We start from the raw sequence: 11,911 nt of genomic DNA on the forward strand, positions 1-11,911 counted from the left end.
CAGGATTTGCCTCCTCATCGTGCTTATGACTGTCCTATTAACCTGACCCCCGGAGCTAAACTACCGAAGTCCAGACTGTATAATCTTTCTGGCCCTGAGAGACAAGCCATGAAAGATTTCATTGCGGAAAGTCTGGAGAAGGGACATATCAGACCCTCATCTTCGCCTGTGGCGGCAGGGTTCTTCTTTGTGAAGAAAAAAGATGGCGGTCTACATCCCTATTTAGATTTCCGGGAATTAAATCAAATTACCATCCGTGATCCATACCCTCTTCCTCTGATTCCTGATTTGTTCAGCCAGGTTGTGGGAGCTAAGGTATTCTCCAAGTTGGATTTAAGGGGAGCATACAATCTGGTTAGAATCAGAGAAGGGGACGAATGGAAGGCAGCGTTAAATACCCCAGAAGGACATTTCGAGAGTCTGGTTATGCCTTTTGGCTTGACCAATGCACCTGCGGTATTCTAGCATTTCATAAATGATATTTTTCATCATTTGGTGGGGAGGTTTGTGGTGGTCTATCTGGATGATATTTTGGTTTATTCACCTGATTTTGAGACCCATTGGGGGCATGTTAAGCAGGTGCTCCAGATATTAAGGGATAATAAATTTTATGCCAAACTAGAAAAATGTGTTTTTGCTGTTCAGGAGGTGCAGTTTTTGCGGTACTTGTTGTCATCTTCGGGTTTTCGGATAGATCCGGAGAAGATCTGTGCAGTCCTTGACTGGGAACGTCCCAAGAACCTGAAGGCTCTACAGCGTTTTCTGGGCTTTACTAATTTTTATTGGAAATTCATCCAAAATTACTCTGTTATAGTGAAACCCCTTACTGACATGACTAAGAAGGGGTCTGATTTTTCCAAATGGTCGGATGCTTCCCTCCAAGCTTTTTCTTCTTTAAAGAATGATTTTGCCACTGCACCTATACTCAGTCAACCCGATTTTTCTTAACCCTTTATTGTGGAGGATGATGCGTCGGATGTCGGGGTTGGGGCTGTGTTGTCTCAGGGTTTGTCCCCTGGTAAATGGCGTCCATGCGCCTTCTTTTCTAAAAAATTGTCTTCGGCTGAGAGAAATTATGACGTGGGTAATAGGGAACTTTTGGCAATCAAATTGGCATTCGAGGAATGGCGACATTGGTTGGAGGGGGCTGTCCATCCTATTACTATTATTCCCAATCATAAGAACCTGTCATATCTCCAGTCAGCTAAACGTCTCAACCCTAGGCAAGCCAGATGGTCCCTGTTTTTTACTAGGTAAAATTTTGTTGTCACTTTTTGTCCAGGGGTCAAAAATGTCAAGGCTGATGCTTTGTCCCGGAGCTTCCTTGGTGGTGGTGACCATGAGAACCCTGCCCCGATATTACAGAAAGGGGTAGTAATTTCAGCACTTTATCCTGAACTGGAAGGTGAGGTGTTGGAGGCTCAGGGTGAAGCCCCTGTCTCCTGCCCTTCAGGAAAGTTATTTGTACCATTTGATCTGCGCCGCAAAGTAATTAAAGAACATCATAACTTTGTGCTTGCTGGGCATCTAGGTGGTAAGGCAACCGCAGACCTCCTCTCTCGTCGTTTTTGGTGGCCGGGTTTGCATTGTGATGTAATTGAACATGTAGCTGCTTGTAGTATTTGCGCGCGTTCTTAGGTTTCGCATACCCGTCCGTCTGGTACTCTTCTTCCACTACCTATCCCTAGTAGGCCATGGACACACTTGTTCATGGATTTTATTACTGACCTACCGGTTTCTGCAGACAAAACGGTGGTTTGGGTGGCAGTAGATAGGTTCAGTAAAATGGTTCATTTTGTCGCATTGACTGCACTTCCCAATGTTAAGACACTTGCTTGGGTGTTCATAAATGAGATCGTGAAGCTTCATGAGGTTCCATCCGATATGGTGTCAGATCGGGGGACCCAGTTTGTTTCCAAGTTCTGGAAGGCATTCCGTTCTTGACTGGGGGTGCAGCTGTCCTTTTCCCCTGCCTTCCACCCTCAGTCGAATGGTCCACAATGTGTTCCACAGGTCTTTACTCAAAAAGTATGTGGAACCTCTTGAGCCCTCACCTCTACCACCGCCCCCAGTAATGGTTGATGGTAATCTGGAATTCCAGATTTCGAGGATTGTAGATTTTCGTCTCCAACGTCGTTCTCTACAATACTTGGTGCACTGGAAAGGCTATGGTCCAGAGGAGAGGATGTGGGTTTCAACATCAGAGGTGAACGCTCTCAGATTGATTCGCTCATTCCACACCTCTTTTCCTGAGAAACCCAGTCCTGAGTGTCCGGAGGCCACTCGTAGAGGTGGAGTACTGTCACGGGTGTATCAGAGGTGACAGACAGTCGTCCTGCAGTTGGTTGCAGGAGATCTCTACATTTGGCATTACAGACATCTTTTTAGATGAGAGGCTGTCTCTAGGACCTCGCGGCTACCTCCCTCTGGTAATTAGCTCCCTGGCCTGGGTGTATATACACTGTGTTCCAAACAAATTATTATGCAAAAAGTGTTTATGAGTGATAAGGTAAGAATTTTTTTGTTTGTCAGTTAAACTCATTGATGGTGATGTGTGTCAGGGCTCTTTATATCACTGTAAGCAATTGCAGACACCTGTGCTAATTATCTATTAATGTATCTCCTTTTTTGATATCAAAAATATATTATATAAAATAATCATATTCATTCGTATTTAATCAGTACTTTTATTAAATCACAGCAAGCAGAAAAGTGATAGTATCTTTAAAAATTCTTCATTATGCCCATAAAAACATTTAAAACCCTTCCGGGCAATGTGGTATATATATATAGCCTAAGACATATAAATAGCCATAAGTCTCAATGGTTATACACATAAGAATATAGAAGGTTACACGTTAGATGTCTTGAATCAAAGCAATAATTAATTAGAAATATAAAGGGTCACAAGTCAAGTGTCCCAAATCAGAACAATAATTAGATCATCATATCACATATAAATTCATTTTAAACAAGGAAATCCTTCTAAGTTTTTTTAAAAAATTAAGTTGTATACATCATAATATTCTATACACTGTTTAGTCAACAAATATATACCATGGTAAAGATCAGTTAATTATATTTGATAGAACATTGTCTGATCAACCATATAGATTGCCACACTAAACAGTGTATAGAATATTATGATGTATACAACCTAATTTTTTAAAAAAACTTAGAAGGATTTCCTTGTTTAAAATGAATCTATATGTGATATGATGATCTAATTATTGTTCTGATTTGGGACACTTGACTTGTGACCCTTTATATTTCTAATTAATTATTGCTTTGATTCAAGACATCTAACGTGTAACCTTCTATATTCTTATGTGTATAACCATTGAGACTTATGGCTATTTATATGTCTTAGGCTATATATATATACCACATTGCCCGGAAGGGTTTTAAATGTTTTTATGGGCATAATGAAGAATTTTTAAAGATACTATCACTTTTCTGCTTGCTGTGATTTAATAAAAGTACTGATTAAATACGAATGAATATGATTATTTTATATAATATATTTTTGATATCAAAAAAGGAGATACATTAATAGATATTGAGTTTTGGGGGTAACTCCTTATAACACAATTAATGGATCTATATATCCATTTTTCTCTAATTACCTGTGCTAATTAGTTTGGCAGGTGTGTCCAATGAAAGGCAAGACTACTTAAGAAGGCTGTCCCACATTATTAAGCAGCCTACATTTTCTGCCAAAATGGGAAAGAAAAAGGATGTGTCGGCTGCTGAGAAGCAACAAATTGTGGAGTGTTTAGGTCAAGGCATGACTACAATCAACATTGCCAAGACACTTCATCGTGATCATCGCACAATCAAGAAGTATGTAGCTGATTCACAGTACACACGTGTGCGTGCTAATAAGGGAAAATTGAGGACTCTTTCCTACAGGCAATTACGTCAGGTTAAAAGAGCAGCGGCAAAAAAGCCTTGTCATAGCAGCAGACAAGTTTTTGTAGCTGCTGGTGCCTCCAACGTCCCCCGAACAACAAGATGCAGGGTCCTTCAGAGGTTTGCAGCTGTGCGTAAGCCATCCTGTCGACCTCCTCTATCCACTGCACACAAGCAGAAACGGCTCCAGTGGGCCAAACAATACATGGAGACTGACTTCAAAACTGTTTTGTTCACCGATGAGTGCTGTGCAACGCTCGATGGTCCAGATGGATGGAGTGGAGGATGGCTAGTTGATGGACACCCCATGCAAACATGGCTACTGCACCAACAAGGAGGAGGTGGAGTAATGTTTTGGGCTGGAATCATGGGGAGAGAGATTGTCGGCCCCTTTAGGATCCCTGAAGGGGTAAAGATGAACTCCATAATGTATGTTGAGTTTCTCAAACAGCACTTCCTGCCATGGTTCAAGAAGAAGAACCGTGCATTCCGCAGCAAGATCATTTTCATGCATGATAATGCACCGTCTCATACTGAACATAACACATCTGCATCTCTGGCTGCTATGGGCATAAAATGGGACAAACTTATGGTGTGGCCCCCATGCTCCCCTGACCTCAACCCCATTGAGAACCTCTGGAGCATCATCAAAAGGAGTGTCTATGATGGCGGGAGGCAGTTCACATCTAAGCAACAGCTCTGGGAGGGTATTCTGTCCTCATGCAAAACAATTGAAGCAGAAACCATCCAAAACCTGACAAATTCAATGGACGAGAGAGTTCAGAAGCTCCTTTCGAACAAGGGGTCCTATGTGCAAATGTAAAATCACCTAGAATAAAATTTTGAGTTGAAAACTGTTTAATTTCAGTTTGTAATAACCTGCTTATGCTTATAATTTCAAAAATGACCATTTTTTTGTTCTTTATTAAAATGAAAAGGTTGAAAACTCTGCTGAGCATAATAATTTGGAACATGCATTTTGAGTGCAGTTTGAGTGTTTTATTTTTTAAAAAATATACTATTATCATAGGCAGTTTGTACAAAAACCTTTCAATCAGGGCCGGCATCAGCACCCGGCGCACCCGGGCAAATGCCGGGGCCCTGAGCAGGCAGAGGGACCCACTGGCGGTCGCGCACCCCGCTGGGCTATGGGCGGAGGAGAGCGGTGTCAGCGCCCGCCCTTCTCCGCCGCTTGCTCAGGGCCCCGGCAGCTGGATACTTACCTCTCCCCGTGCCTCCGCAGATCTGCTGTCTTCCTGCTCTGCGCTCCCTGTGACGTCTCAGGTCAGAGGGCGCGGTGACGTCTTTACACCGCGCCCTCCCCTGAGCCGTCACAGGGAGCGCTGAGCGGGAAGACGCCGACAACGCTGGAGTTCGGACCCGAGCAGCGGGCAGCAAGTAGCAGGTGAGGAGAAGGGAGGTGAGTATTTGATTTTCTTTTTTTAATGTATGGAGGCATGGGGCAGTATAAAGAGAAGGGGGGGGGTGGCATCCTCCATGGAACATTATAAAGAGGGGGGGGCATCCTGCATGGGGCATTATAAAGAGAGGGGGGGCATCCTGCATGGGGCATTATAAAGAGGGGGGGTGACATCCTGCATGGGGCATTATAAGGTGGGGAACAGCCTGCATGGGGCATTATGTGGGGGGGAACAGCCTGCATGGAGCATTAAAAGGGGGGGGGCTGTATGGGGCATTATGTGGGGGGTAACAGCCTGCATGGAGCATTATAAGGGGGGGACAGCCTGTATGGGGCATTATGTGGGGGTAACAGCCTGCATGCAGCATTATACGGGGGCCAGTATCCTGTATGGAGCGTTATAAGGGGACCGGTATCCTGTATGGAGCGTTATATGGGGGCCAGTATCCTGTATGGAGTTTTATAAGGGGACCAGTATCCTGTATGGAGCCTTATATGGGGGCCAGTATTCCGTATGGAGCCTTATATGGGGGCCAGTATTCCGTATGGAGCCTTATATGGGGGCCAGTATTCCGTATGGAGCCTTATATGGGGGCCAGTATTCCGTATGGGGCCTTATATGGGGGCCAGTATTCCGTATGGAGCCTTATATGGGGGCCAGTATTCCGTATGGAGCCTTATATGGGGGCCAGTATTCCGTATGGAGCCTTATATGGGGGCCAGTATTCCGTATGGAGCCTTATATGGGGCCAGTATTCTGTATGGAGCCTTATATGGGGGCCAGTATTCCGCATGGAGCCTTATATGGGGGCCAGTATTTCGTATGGGGCCTTATATGGGGGCCAGTATTCCGTATGGGGCCTTATATGGGGGCCAGTATTCCATATGGGGCCTTATATGGGGGCCAGTATTCCATATGGGGCCTTATATGGGGGCCAGTATTCCGTATGAAGCGTTATATGGGGGCCAGTATTCCGTATGGAGCCTTTTATGGGGGCCAGTATTCTGTGTGGAGCGATTCACCGGTTTCTGAGCTATTGTGGAATTTACAATAGATATCACTCATGTAATGTAAGAAGTAAAATCTTAGCATTGTAATATATATATATATATATATATATATATATATATTTTTTTTTTTTTTTTTTTCTCCGCCGTATCTCTGCATCATGAATCGTGGTATGTGTTAAAGGGGCCCACTGAGACTCTTTCGCCCGGGGCCCAGAAAAACCTGGAGCCGGCCCTGCTTTCAATTATACTCTAATAGTTATTTGACTGGAAAATTACAATGACTGCAATTCATATAGGTAATTTGGAAAAATCTGAGAAAATATTATTTGCATAATAATTTGGAACACAGTGTATACCTGGTGTATCGGAGAGGAAGGTGTCGGCTATATTCATTACTACTTGTGAAGGCTTAGAGTTTAGTGGAGATCGACTAGTGTTCATCTCCTCCCATTCCTAGCTTTAGCCATACGCCAGGGAAAGACAGGGCGAGGCACATGTGCGGCGATTGCTGAAGAGGCAATATAGGGATGGTAGTTGAGACAGGGTGACACTAGACCAGACTAGGAGGTCTCCACTTCCCCTTTCCCTAGTGTTTGGGCTCCCTTTCCCTCTTACCTCTGTGTTGCACCAAGTCTTTCTCACACGTGGGGTGACATTATGGTGGTTTTGATCTGGTACACATGTAGCAATCTATAACGTGCTTCATGGCTATGTTAAAACTTGAAAATCCTCACAATTTAGAGATTTGAGATTATGAGGAGGATTTGGTGAGTTTATGATCCAAAAATGTTTTAGCATGTGTTCACATTGATTTTTTGAAGCAAAAAAGGAACAGAAACTCTCAAAATCCTCATCAAATATGAAAACTTGGTTCTGGTGTTGTATAAATGTACTGATGGTGGTTCTGGTGATGTATTCATGTAAGTAACCCTTATAACAGGCCTGCACGACATACGGCTCGCAGGCAGCAGACAACCTGCCAAAGTATGTTATGCGGCCTGCGGAGCTGCCAGAAGACGCCACTCCCTCCTTCCTAAATCCAAATGTTTTCACATCTTTCAGATGCAAATACATTTGAAAACTGCGACACCGGGACTGGTGCAGAACAGCGCTCATCTGTGCTGACCCCAACGTGTAGCAGCGTGATGAGGTCAGCACGCTGCTGACGTCATCACACTGCTGCTGACGCCAGTCTGCAAAGGACGCAGCGGGCATCGGTAAGTGAGATGAAATGTTTGTTTTCTGCTTGGTGTTACTTTCCAGGGGCCATTATGGAGCAATGGGGAACATTATGGGGCAATGGGGAACACTATGGAGGCCATTATGGAGGACATTATTGTTACGGATCCGGGTGGTGGAACCTCTGTGCTGCGGTGCAAGGAGGGGCCAGAGGGGCGTGACTCCACTCGGTCATACCAAGGTCGCACGGTGGCTCAGTCGACTCCGTGAACCAGGGAGGAACCGAGCAGAGGGACCAGGTGCCACTCTGGGACCGACCTTGTATGAGAGCAGGTGACTCCCACAGGTCAGAAGGCAGGAACTGACCGGTACAGCGGATGAGCTTCGGCTGGCAGGCTGACGGGTGGTCCGGGTAGACAAGCAGACCGATTAGGCAGATAGTCAGGCGAGTGTTCCGGGTAGGCAAGCTGGCGGCACAACAGGTAGCTGGCTGGTGCTTCCAGGTAAGCGGGCAGGCACGGCAAGTAACAGGCAGGTGCTTCCAGGTAAGCGGGCTGGCAGGCACGGCAGGTAACAGGCAGGTGCTTCCAGGTAAGCGGGCCGGCAGGCACGGCAGGTAACAGGCAGGTGCTTCCTGGCAAGCGGGCAGGCAGTCACGGCAGGTAACAGGCAGGTGCTTCCAGGTAAGTGGGCTGGCAGACACGGCAGGTAACAGGCGGGTGCTTCCAGGTAAGCAGGCGGGCAGAGCCCATAGACAGACTGGCGGACGGGACTGTAGACAGACTGCCGGGCAGAAGAGAAGTCAGGCTAGCGGATTGAGCAGAAGATCAGACTGGCGAACAGGACTGACTTGCAGAGGACCTGGGGGCTGAAGCAAAGTAAGAATCACAAAGCAACAACCTTGCACGGGCACCTCCATATTGGAGGAGGTGCCTCTTATAGGGAAAGCCCTCTGGTGATTGGCCGGGGACTTTTTAGGACGGCGCGCGTGGCCCCTTTAAGAGGGAGGGAGCGCGCGCCCTAAGCACAGAGCCAGGGAAGCTGCGTGCACCAGCAGCAGCTGCAGGGAGGCCGGAAGACACCGGAGCAGGACCGTGGCGGTAAGGGGGACGGCGTCTCTGCCTGGCAGGGGGCAGAGACGCCAATGCTACAATTATGGGGCAATGAGGGATATTATAGAGCAATGGGGGACACTATGGAGGCCATTATAGGGGGCATTATGAGGCAATGGGGAACCTTATGGAGAAATGGAGGACATTATGAAGCAATGGGGGACATTATGGGGCAATAGGTGACATAATGGAGGATACTATGGGGTCATTGTGGAGCAATGGGGAACATTATGGGACTATGGGGGACATTATGAGGTAATGGGGACATAATGAGGCAATTAAGGGAGTTGTGAATGGGGTCATTATGCAGAGAGGCAGTGTGGGGGACGTATTATGGAAAGGTGCAATTTGGGGGCACATTATGGAGAGGAGTAGTATGGGGTATACTATGGAGAAGGGCAATGTGAGGGGGATATTTTGTACAGTAAGCACAGTTTGGGCAATTATTTATTCTGGGGCGCAGCATGGACGATATTTATATTTATGGGGCGGCTTAATGATACTTTTATTTCTAAGGGCACCGTGTTGGGATGTGCTGCTGAAGACGGAGAAGAGGTAAGTCTGCAGAGACGTGTTCTGGGTGTAAAATCTCATCATGGCATCTGAACTACATGAAGATAAAAGGAATGGGAACAAGTTGAATCAGAGAATTTGTCACCTATAAGGTACCTGGATGCAAACATTTATTTGTAATACTGCCTACGTCTCTTCAGTGCTGTGGTTTCTGCATGGTCGGCAGTCTGATAATGGCTGGTAAAAGCAACTCCCAGCATCTCCTTACTATTGGTTAGGACATACTGGGAATTGTAGGTTCAAACAATACAATTGTATATGGGGCTGACCTGACATTACAATTGATCGCTGTACTAAGCTTGGTGCTGTATACATTTAATGACGGTGGCTTTGGCGCTGCATTCATATACTGACTTTGCTTCTTGCTCTGAATTCATGTACTGATGGTGATTCTCATGCTGCATTCATGTACTGATGGTAGTTCTGATGCTGCTTCTGATGTTGTATTCATGTACTGATGGTGGTTTTGGCTCCTCATACATGTGCTGACAGTGGTTCTTATCTTGTACATGTAGCTATCCAAATTGTGCTTCATGGCTATGTTAAAATGTAAATATCCTCAAAAGCTAGAAATTTGAGCTTATGAGGAGGATTTGATGAGTTTCTGCTGCAAAAAACTCGGTTTAAGTTGGTGTGTATCATAATGATTTGTTTTTGGAGCAGAAACTCTCAAAATCCTTCTCAAACACAGAAAACTTGGTTCTGGTGATATATTAATGTGCTGATGGTGGTTCTAGTGATGTAATTACCCCTTTACATTTTTTTGTGCCCTTGGGATTGGTTGAGTATAGAAATGTGGCCCTTGGACCAAAAAATGTTGTGCACCCCTGCCTTAGGCCACAGCCCCACTATCAGTATTCGGTCAGTATTCGGTCAGTATTTTTTCTCAGGAGTGGGAGACAAAACCTGGTGAGGAACAATCAGAGAAAAGGTATAATAGATACAAGTCACCAATTCTGCATTTATCACCCACTCCTGGTTTTGGCACCCACTCCTAAGAAAAAATACTGACCAAATACTGATAGTGGGGCCGTGGCCAGATAAGTGCACTTATCAGAGCTGTGATAGAAAAGGGTCTTGATACGCAGAGTATCGCAGCTGTGATAGAGGTCAGGACATGCAGGACATACTGTAACAGCTGTGATAGAAAGGGGTCAGGACAAGCATAGAATCACAGCTATGATAGAAAGGTGTTAGGACACACAGCATCGCAGCTGTGACAGAAAGGGGTAAGAAAGTGCAGAGGATTGCAGCTGTTATACGGGTCAGGTCATGCAGAGCATCACAGCTGTGATAGAAAGGAGTCAGGACACGCAGAGCCTCGAAGCTCTGATAGAAAGGGGTCAGGACACACAGAGCATTGCAGCTATGACAGAAAGGGGTCAGGACACACAAAGCATCACAGTTATGATAAATAGGGATCAGACCATGCAGAGCATCGCAGCTATGATAGAAAGGTGTCAGACCATGAAGAGCATCACAGCTATGATAGAAAGATGTGAGATCAAGCAGAGCATCGCAGCTATGATAGAGAGGTGTCAGGACATGCAGAGCATTGCAGCTATGATATGTGTCAGGCCACGGAGAGCATTGGAGCTGTGATAGAAAGGTTGAACTTGATGGACCTATGTCTGTTTTCAACCTATATAACTATGTAGCATGCAGAGCATCGCAGCTATGATAGAATAGAAAGGTGTCAGACCATGCAGAACATCACAGCTGTGATAGAATAGAAAGGTGTCAGACCATGTAGAACATCACAGCTATGATAGAAAGGTGTCAGACCACGCAGAGCCTCGCAGCTATGATAGAAAGGTGTCAGACCACGCAGCGCCTCGCAACTATGATAGAAAGGTGGGAGACCATGCAGAACATTGTAGCTATGATAGAAAGGTGTCAGACCATGCAGAACATCTCAGCTATGATAGAAAGGTGTCAGACCACGCAGAGCCTCGCAGCTATGATAAAAAGGTGTCAGACCATGCAGAACATTGCAGCTATGATAGAAAGGTGTCAGACCATGCAGAACCTCGCAGCTATGATAGAAAGGTGTCAGACCACGCAGCGCCTCGCAGCTATGATAGAAAGGTGGGAGACCATGCAGAACATTGTAGCTATGATAGAAAAGTGTCAGACCATGCAGAACATTGCAGCTATGATAGAAAGGTGTCAGACCATGCAGAGCATCGCAGCTATGATAGAAAGGTGTCAGACCATGCAGAGTATCGCAGCTATGATAGAAAGGTGTCAGACCAAGCAGAACATTGCAGCTATGATAGAAAGGTGTCAGACCATGCAGAGCATCGCAGCTATGATAGAAAGGTGTCAGACCATGCAGAGCCTCGCAGCTATGATACAAAGATATCAGACCATGCAGAGTATCGCAGCTATGATAGAAAGGTGTCAGACCATGCAGAGCCTCGCAGCTATGATACAAAGATATCAGACCATGCAGAGTATCGCAGCTATGATAGAAAGGTGTCAGACCCTGCAGAGCATTGCAGCTATGATAGAAAGGTGTCAGACCCTGCAGAGCATCGCAGCTATGATAGAAAGGTGTCAGACCATGCAGAGCATCGCAGCTATGATAGAAAGGTGTCAGACCATGCAGAACATTGCAGCTATGATAGAAAGGTGTCAGACCATGCAGAGCATCGGAGCTATGATAGAAAGGTGTCAGACCATGCAGAGCATCGCAGCTATG

Source organism: Phyllobates terribilis, unplaced genomic scaffold (assembly GCF_046119375.1).
Source record: "Phyllobates terribilis strain yellow unplaced genomic scaffold, ASM4611937v1 Scaffold_12__6_contigs__length_324123572, whole genome shotgun sequence".
NCBI lineage: Eukaryota > Metazoa > Chordata > Amphibia > Anura > Dendrobatidae > Phyllobates > Phyllobates terribilis.